General features: G+C 44.5%; 1 pseudogene; it reads right to left on the reverse strand.

Annotated features, from left to right (window-relative positions):
- Nucleotides 1-424: 424 nt before the first annotated feature.
- Nucleotides 425-7,940, reverse strand: LOC148109636 (large ribosomal subunit protein uL16m pseudogene; annotated as a pseudogene).
- Nucleotides 7,941-9,072: the final 1,132 nt, after the last annotated feature.

Genomic DNA, 9,072 nt, shown 5'->3' on the forward strand with positions numbered 1-9,072 from the left:
CAAGTGCTAGATATACAGTACAGGTATGTTTAGTTTTGTAAGAAACCACCTGTCTTCTGAAGCTCCCGTACCATTTTGCATTCCCACCAGCCGTGTATGAACGTTCCTGGTACTCCATATCCTCACCAGCATTTGGTGTTGTCAAGTGTTCCAGATTTCGGTCATTCTAATAGGGATGTAGTGGTATCTCATTATTTTGGGGGGGGATTGGTTGGGGTTTTTTTTGAGGTGATACTCACGCTTTATTTAACATAAATATAATACATTTTTAAGAAATCAACAGATATTGTACAGTTTTTCAGAAATCATTACTCATATGCTGCTCCTTGGTTAGATTTTTAGAGTTACCCAAGACTTCAAGGGTAGGGCAAGGGGAAGAAAAAGATTCTTTCGAGTAGCCTTTTTACATGTGTTTCTCACATTCTCACCACACATGTTTGCATATATAGGGCTTGCCCCAGTCCTGCCTCTTCTGGGTCAGTCATATGGGCTCAGGACTTTCTGTATCCCCAGCGTGTTGGCAGTGGCTACGCGCTCAAAGGTCCGGGGGTTTTAGTTCTTCTGTTTTTATTCCTCTTGATCTTTCTGCATCTTCTCTAGAGTCTCATGGTTTTCGGTCTTTGCTGGGAAGGGCAACAAGCTGGTCAAGGAAACATCATATCTCTGAATTCACCACGCCCACCCATCTCTACTGTGAGACTGCCAGGCATCCTTCACGGGAGCCACGCAGTGATCAATGGCCTCTTGGCCAACCCCCATGGGTTGTCCCATACCATTGCAGGTGATGGACTTGAAAGGGGCTGGTACTCTCAGGCAAACGTGTTCCTGAAGTCCATAGAGCGGTGGATTGTCAGGTGCAGGTATTCAAAATGTCCCAAAATGTAACCACCAGCCAGGGCCAAGACTGTAAAACTGCCTTCTCTGAACTCAGGAGCTTCAGTACAAGGTCCCCGGATGTTGCTCAAGTTCTCTTCTTCCTTTTGGCATGGCCCTTCCACCAAATCAAAGCATGGGCTTTGCAGGAATGAAATATCCTCAAAAGTTGGCACCGGGAGCAGCGTTATTAGGCCAGAGCTGGTAGGCGGGGCTGCCCCCAAATCAGACAGCGGTGCTCAGAGGAGTGGCTGCCCCGGCACAAGCCAGCAGACACTGCATGGCCACGTGGGTCTGGCCAGTGGGGGTGGTCACAGCCACCGCAGCAAGTAAGTCCACCAGGGAAGAAGGCGGCGCCCCGAGAGCCCTGGTGGAATCAGCTCAAGGCTACTGGTATTATGTTGATTTAATTTGCAATTCCAGGGACGCTGGGGTGGCTCAGTCAGTTAACTGGCTGCATTCCGCTTGGGTCATGATCCCAGGGTCCTGGGATCGAGCCCTGCATTGGTTTCCCTGCTGAGCAAGGAGCCTGCCTGCCCCTCCCCGCCAACTTGTACGCTCTAGCTCTCTCTCTGTGTCTCTCAAATAAATTTTTAAAAACCTTAAAAAAAATTGCCATTCTCTTTAAAAAATAATAATTTGCATTTCCTGATGACCTATGATGTTGAGCATCTTTTCATACGCTTATTTGCTCTCTTCTTAGATGAGTTGTCTCGTGAGGTCTTTGGCCCATTTTTTAAATCAGTTGTTTTCTAATTGAGTTTTAGGAGTTTTCAATGTATTTTGGATAACAGTCCTTTATCAGAGATGGTTTTTGCCATTATTTTCTCCCTCTCTGTGGCTTGTCTTCTCATTCTCTTGATGCCCTCTTTTGCAGAGCAGACTGTGTTCATTTTAATGAAGTCCAGCTTGTCAATTATTCTTTTCATGGATCATGCCTCTGGGGTTGTATCTAAAAGTCATCACAGTACCCAAGACCACCCACATTTTCTCCTGTGTTTTCTTCTAGGAGTTTTAGTTTTGCCTTTTACATTTAGGCCTATGATCCATTTTGAGTGAATTTTTGTGAAGGGTGTGGTATCTGTGTGTAGGTTTTTTTGTTTTGTTTTGTCTTGCACATGGAAGAATATTTTCCTTTTAAGAATAGTTTTTCTTTTAAAATGTGTTCAGTGCAGGTATGGATGAAGTACCGATAAGCACAAAAGAGGAAAACAGCTCTATGACCTGAAGATAACTGATACCATTTTGCCGTGAAAGCTTCAGAAGGTACCCGTCTACGGGAATGTAACAGGAGGTTAAAATGGGGCTGTTGTGCGTACTTTTGCCTGAAGCCCTAAAGGTTGATAACAGTACAATAGATAGCCAAGGACCCCATATCCCAAATATCCTAATTAAGGTGCTATGAGTTCTATTCAACTGACACAGGGTGAACTGAGAGATTATGAAACAGGCTCTCAGTTTTGAGCAATTCCCCCCTCTAGCATCTAACAGTGAGGGTTGTGGAGCAGTGAGAGAAAATTCCACGGAGAGCCTTGTTGGTGAGCTGTATTCCATGTCACCTCCCAAGGGGGGAGGAGTGCAGCCCCTCATCCCAAGGCAAGTGAGAAACTCTTGAGGAGACCCACTCAGAGAACTTGATGTGTGCTCCTAGAGTTTGGGGACTGGCGTCTGCCTTTTGCCAAGAGATGCCCATAGGTGAGAGACTATAGCTGTGCCCAAGTCTGCCCAACCACAAGGGGCAGGCAAAAATGTGGGAGCTTCACCGGGGGCCATGGGAATCTGAGGAGGAGCTGGCCCGGGTTGTTTTAAAAGGGAACCACACCACAGGACTCTTGAGGGGGAGGGCAAAGGGCCCAAAGGAGAAAGTCAGCGTAAGGGAGACTGCTGAGACCTCACGGGCTGAGAGAAGAACAGGAAGCTTCCAGCTGCGAGAGAGACAGCATGCTCTGCAGAGAATCCTGGGAGCAGCCTTCAAAAACACCTGCCAGACAAAAAGGCAGGAGCCAGCCATGGTCCAGGACTGTGCCTGCTGTTGAAGACTGCCTTTCCCCAGTCTCATCCCAGGGGCCCAGCCTTGGAGGAGCAGGTATGAGAAGAAACCCTTCCAAGATGCCGAGCTCTCAGCAGCTCACCCTGAAGGAGAAGATTCCCTTCAAGTAGAGAGAAGTTCAGATTGGACTGGACGTTTTAATTCTCAAAGTAAGACTGCCCAACTTTCTGCAAGGGACCAGAAATACGAGATCTGCCTGAGATTTCATCCATGGGCAGCAAAAGGACAAATCCAGAAAGCGGGTTTGACGTAAATGTGGGAGAAAGAAAACAGTTGCTTTATTTTTTGCACTTGTGCCTATCTTGTTCAACAAAATAGTAACGAATATAAAAATTATTTTTAAGCAAGCTTTGGATCATATTGTTTTTTATTTTTTAAAGATTTTATTTATTCATTTGACAGAGAGAGACAGCCAGCGAGAGAGGGAACACAAGTAGGGGGAGTGGGAGAGGAAGAAGCAGGCTCCCAGTGGAGGAGCCTGACGTGGGGCTCGATTCCAGAACGCCAGGATCACACCCTGGGCCGAAGGCAGACTCTTAATGACTGAGCCACCCAGGTGTCCCTATATTGGGTTCTTATATAAATAAAATGACTAATGTCTGTAAAGCTCCTAACATGATGTTTGGCACATAATACATGCATTAGTGTGTTATCTACTATTATCATCATTATGATTAATGATTTTGTAACCTGCCTTTTTCCATTTAATGATATATCCTAAATATATTTTCAGGTCAATAAATGCAATTATGGCACATAGCCAGAATGTGAGATCCACATTATCTGTTTATTCAGTAATGTGCCCTTCTATTTTAAACGAATAATTTCAAGTGGATGCAGTGTTGTTGTATGGAAAGTACTATAGTCACTGATCTTTTATTATTGGTTAGAAAACATTGCAAACAGCCACATCTAGGTGCTTTCATAGTTATAAACCAGACTCTAAAAATATCCTTGTTTTGTATCTTTGTGTATATCCTTAATTATTTTCTTGGTATAAAGTCTTAGAAGAGGAATTTCAGGGTCAAAGAGTATAAACGTTTCATTAAAACTTTGAAAATTCTTGCCAAATTGCTCTCTGGAGGGATTTTGAGGCTAGGGAAGAACTAGGAATTTCCAAGTACAGAGATTATTTTTTTTATCTTTGCATATCTCTGGATATTTCCCAGTTCCAAGAGTTTTGGCATGGCTTCAACACAAGAAGGGTTTCTGCAAGGTTGAAAATAAAAACATATTTCAGAAACTTATTCTAGGGCATAGTTGACTGAGTGAAATGGAAGGAAAAACAGAGCATTTGGCAATAGAAGCGTGGTGAGTAACTCCTCAGCCCGGGAAGCCTCAGCCTGGAAGAGCTCGGATTCGTCTCCAAGCATCACAAAGAAGATGACAGGTCAAAACGCCACTATTTATTGAGCACCTACTACGTATAGCACTGCACTGACCACTTTGGAGTGCAGTGGCCTGTTGCTGCCATCCCTCGGTCCCCACCCCCCACACCCAGGCTGTCAGCTCTCCAGGGAAGAGCCGCTGTTGGCTTCATCTTGCATCCTTGGCACGCAGCAAGAGAAAGGCAGTAGACGCAATACATGTTTGTAAGACTGAACAAAACTCTTCTAGGAAAATTCTAGAGGGGTTGGCACCAACTCTGGAAAGCAAACACACGTACACACACTCGAATGACTAATATCAAATATAAGAAACTAAACCACTGTCATATTGAGCTCTCACACTAGAAGCTCCGGCAGATTTTGGGTTTTGAGCCCCTGCTCAGATTAGTCTGCTGTCCTCAGATTTGTTCAGTACCAGTGTCTAGTCAGAACTGATCATTGTAATGAGGCTTCACTGAGCTCCCTTGGGTGAAATGGCAGACAAAAATGGAAGCCATTAGAAGCTTGAGACCCAGAGCCAAAGAACTCAAAAGGTTGAATACCCCTCTTAGGATCTGTGTGTTGAATCTGCATTTCGGCTTTGGCAGGTTCCCTGGATATTGTCAGTGGGTGAAAGAAACAATATGGCAGGAATGGCTGTCTGCCTACCCAATGTCTATTCACTCCTGCTTCTTTACTATAGAACCCAATATTATTATTAGAGACAGCAAAGCACCTAATTAAAAATTACATTTCCAGGCCAGTTTTGAGGGCAGATATAAAGGGACTTTTTGGGTGGGACGTCCAGAAACATTCCTAAAGGAGGCTTATCCTTCTTCCTGACTTCCTCTCTTCTTTCTTCTTCATACCCACATCGCAGACACAATAGCTGGAACTCCAGCAGCCATTTTGCAGTCATGAACTTGAGGTTGAAAATCGATACTAGGGAAGTTAAAGCAGAAAGGATAGGAGACTTGAACAGAGCAGCCCAACATTGCCTACTTTCAGCTTTATTTTACTTGAGAGAGCAACAAACCCCTATTTGTTTAACTACTGTCACTTGAGGACTCTGTTAGTAGAAGCTAAAGGTAATTGCTAATGGAATGACTTTCTATGGGGTAAAGGGCCCAGTAGTACCCCCTGGGAGCATTTTGCAGATTTTGGCAGGGGGAGGTGTATTTTTTGTTGTCACAATATATGGCACGACTTGTATTTAGTTGACAAGAGTCTGAGGTAGTTTGTCCCAGATATTCATGTAGATTTAAAACAACAACAAAATGTTTATAATTACAGGTGCCTTAAACATAATCATGTTTTATAAATAAATAAAATGTATTTTTTGCATGGCTTCGGACACACCTAATTTTCCAGGAATGTGACTGCCATGTAAAACAAAAATTTTGAGGATGCCTGGGTGGCTCAGTTGGTTAAGCATCTGCCTTCGGCTCAGGTTATGATCTTGGGGTCTTGGAACCGAGCCCCGAGTTGGGCTCCCTGCTCAGTAGGGAGTCTGCTTCTCCCTCCCTCCCCCACCCCCTCCCCAGCTTGTGTTCTCTCTCTCTTTCTCAAATGGATAGGTAAAATATTCAAAAAAAGTTTTTTTGTACTCTTTTTTTGGAACTTTATAAAGATTTGTTCACTATATGCAAAATTATATCACCAATGGACACACCAGTTGTATGCAGTGTAACACACTATACTGATCTAAGTTTATAGTTGTCCTATTCATGGTGAATGTATGAATAATTACAGCCCTGACTCCTTTGTTGTATCTCCTATTATAGTTGGGCCCAAGTATTCCCATGTTGAAATACATATTTCTTTATTACAAATTACCACCCTTTTATTTCTTCTTTGAATCTTTCCAGTCAAGGCATTATGCTGATTTTATTTTTGAAAAGGTATGTACAGGTAGGTTATATCATCTATACATTTCACGTCAGGATCATAAAGTATGTTCCATTAAGCGCCGAGGAGGGCATGGGTCTTGGCAGTGCCTGTCGTCCTAACTGATGAGACTCGTACACACGCAGCCTCCATCTGCCTTCTCCGCTCTAGTGAGAAGACACAGAAACGACTGGCAGTAGAGAGCTGAGTGTTTGGGGTCTGCATGTCAAGCTAAAAAAGGCGTATTTTTTTACATTTATCAATTGCAAGCCTGGCTTTAGGCACAAGTGCAGAAGATGCACCATGCTCAGTGCCAGTGGAGAGCCAATTATCTCTGAGAGAGTCAAGTGTTAATCCATGATCCATCGCCGACAACTCTGGACACATTAGTTTTTCAGAGGACACAGAATTAGGACAGAACTCTGTTGAAGAGGGGGAGGGAGAACAAGACACAGTTCTGGAACTCCGGGGACTGAGAAAGGAGAGAGAGGGGAGGTAAAGAAACCACAGTGGCCATCTGGGGTAGGGGAAGAGTGCCAGGGGCAACAGCATGGCCAGGACCACTGAGGGGACCTGCAGCCAGCATGGCCAGCCCACGGCTTGCCTCAGTCACCCCTCTGGAGTGACTGAATTAACCACATCTCACACTCCTTAATTGGAGCAGATAATTGGCGAGCTGGCTTTGTGCACAGGAAGTGTGTGCAGTTAGATTTGGCGGAGCGGAACAGGAAGAATGGGGACCACCTGATTTCATCTTGTGCCAAGGAGGGCGACACAAAGCGGCAGTGTCTCCTGTAGAGCTTGGCCCAGGCCAAGCAGGGGGACAGAGAGCCCCGTGCAAACTGGCGGGTGAATGGGGTCTTCCTGGGAAGATCACTGGAGCAGATGACAGTCAGGAGCTCTAGGACTGGGCTCAGTGGTTAGGCTGCTTTGTGACTTCAGGCAAGTGATTTAACCTCTCTGTGTCTGTTTCCTCATCTGTAAGGCAACTGAGGAAATAAAAATCCCCCTTAAAATCCCATCACTCCATTCCCTCTGATCCCCAGATGTGGCTTGAATGCCTCCTCTGTGTGTACAGCTGTGCCAACTGTGCCCGGGGGGCTATGCCTGTTTCCTTGACACCCATGCACCCCTCTCCCCTCGCCTCCCCCTTTCCCCCTTGCCTGCCCACGGGAGTAGGAGAGGTGTGAAACAGACAGATATGAACAATCCTTGGTGGGAGGGAGGCTTAAATCTTTACCTTCTCCCCAGATAAATCTCAACCCACTTTTATTTCAGGTTGGGAGATATCTTGGTCTAACCTCCTGACCCAGCCCTTGGTGGGTCTTCTCTCAGAGGTGCCCTGATAGGCACTGGTTAGAGAGGGCTGTTGCCAGGACAACGGAAACCAACCACTGGCGGAAGTGTCATTATTTCTGAGGATGTGGTAAGTGAGGTATTCACCTGATGACCATCCCATGACTGTCAGGCTTGTTTTCTAGCTACTTTTTGGAATCTTCATTCTTAGAAAGCCCTTTGTTATGAAATGTGCTCAGGTCCGGAAAGGAAGTGAGGATCAGTCAGCAATACCCGCAGTGTGAACTCTGGAAGAGCATTTCCTTTGGAAAGATTCATCCTCATTTTGCTCCTGGCTTTGTGCTGGTGTTTGATGACTGTGTTTCCTGGGGATTTCCAACCTGAGCAGCAAGGGGCCCGGGCCCCAGCTTGCTACCACACTGAAGACAGAGACGGCTGTATTTCTTGCGTGACTCTTTCTGTCCCATGGTGGTAGACAAAGGGAGTCAAGAGACCGTGCTTGTGTGACCCTGGGTGAGTCTCTTTAGTTCCCTGAGTATCAGTGTAGTAACTGAGGCATTTAATAATTTCTATTCTTGAGGGAAAGTTGAGGACAAGTTACCGAAGCACCCAGAATACCCATTTGTAACAGACATTATTATTTTTATTATTTTGCTTTTTGCTCAAAATTTATTTTTCATGACCTAACAATTATACAAGTGACCAAATGATTTTATAAAGTCATAAAATTTTAGTAAAACCATTTGGCCTGGAGTTATTAATGAATAACATTATTATTCATTAAAAATGTTTAAATGCAGAAATGCATTAGTATTGTTCTTATTAAGCTTGGTCATCCCACATAACTTGGTCTGAATTACAGACAGTGTATTCTCATAGAAGTGATAAAGTGTAGGGGCATCTGGTTGGCTCAGTTGGAAGAGCATGTGACTCTTGATCTTGGGGTTGTGAGTTCCAGCCCCATGTTGGGTATAGAGATTAATTAAATAAGAAAAGAGTGGTAAAGTGTAAAAAATGTGGCCTAGCTGTAAAAATCATCCAACATCTACAAAGAGAAAATGAATCAGAAAGCCTCATGTCATTCCCACAACTAGCCTGTAGCAGATTTATTAACCAGAGAATCCAAAATAACATTTTCCTCACTGGGCTGCTGTGAGGATTCAATGAGAATATCAAGTTATTGCTGCCCAATGGGCATCTAACAAATGATAATTATTAATATGTTTCTACCCTCAAAACAGACACAGCTACAAACAGGCACACATCTTCTCTTCTGGTTCTTTTACAGACTGTCCAACTGGTGGAGATGGATGGATACTCTCTTCAGAGTGTGAACACGAGAGGTAGTCATCTATTCGTTGCTTTTGGGGGTATGGGTCATTATCAGAGATGAATAAATATCCCTTAGTGCCCCCAAGAATCAAGTCCTGGCTAGGTCAGCTCCTGAACTCACACTTCCAGGCTATCTGGGGACACGAACCTTGTAAGTACGAACAACAATCCAAGAGTGCACTTGAGTAAGTAACAGCTGGATTTGGTGGTGCAGGTGGGGTTTGGACTTCATGATCCATCTGGAACAGTTTACGGGTCTGTGCTACA

The sequence above is a fragment of the Ursus americanus genome, chromosome 7, assembly GCF_024610735.1.
Source record: "Ursus americanus isolate L20-20 chromosome 7, mUrsAme1.1.p, whole genome shotgun sequence".
NCBI lineage: Eukaryota > Metazoa > Chordata > Mammalia > Carnivora > Ursidae > Ursus > Ursus americanus.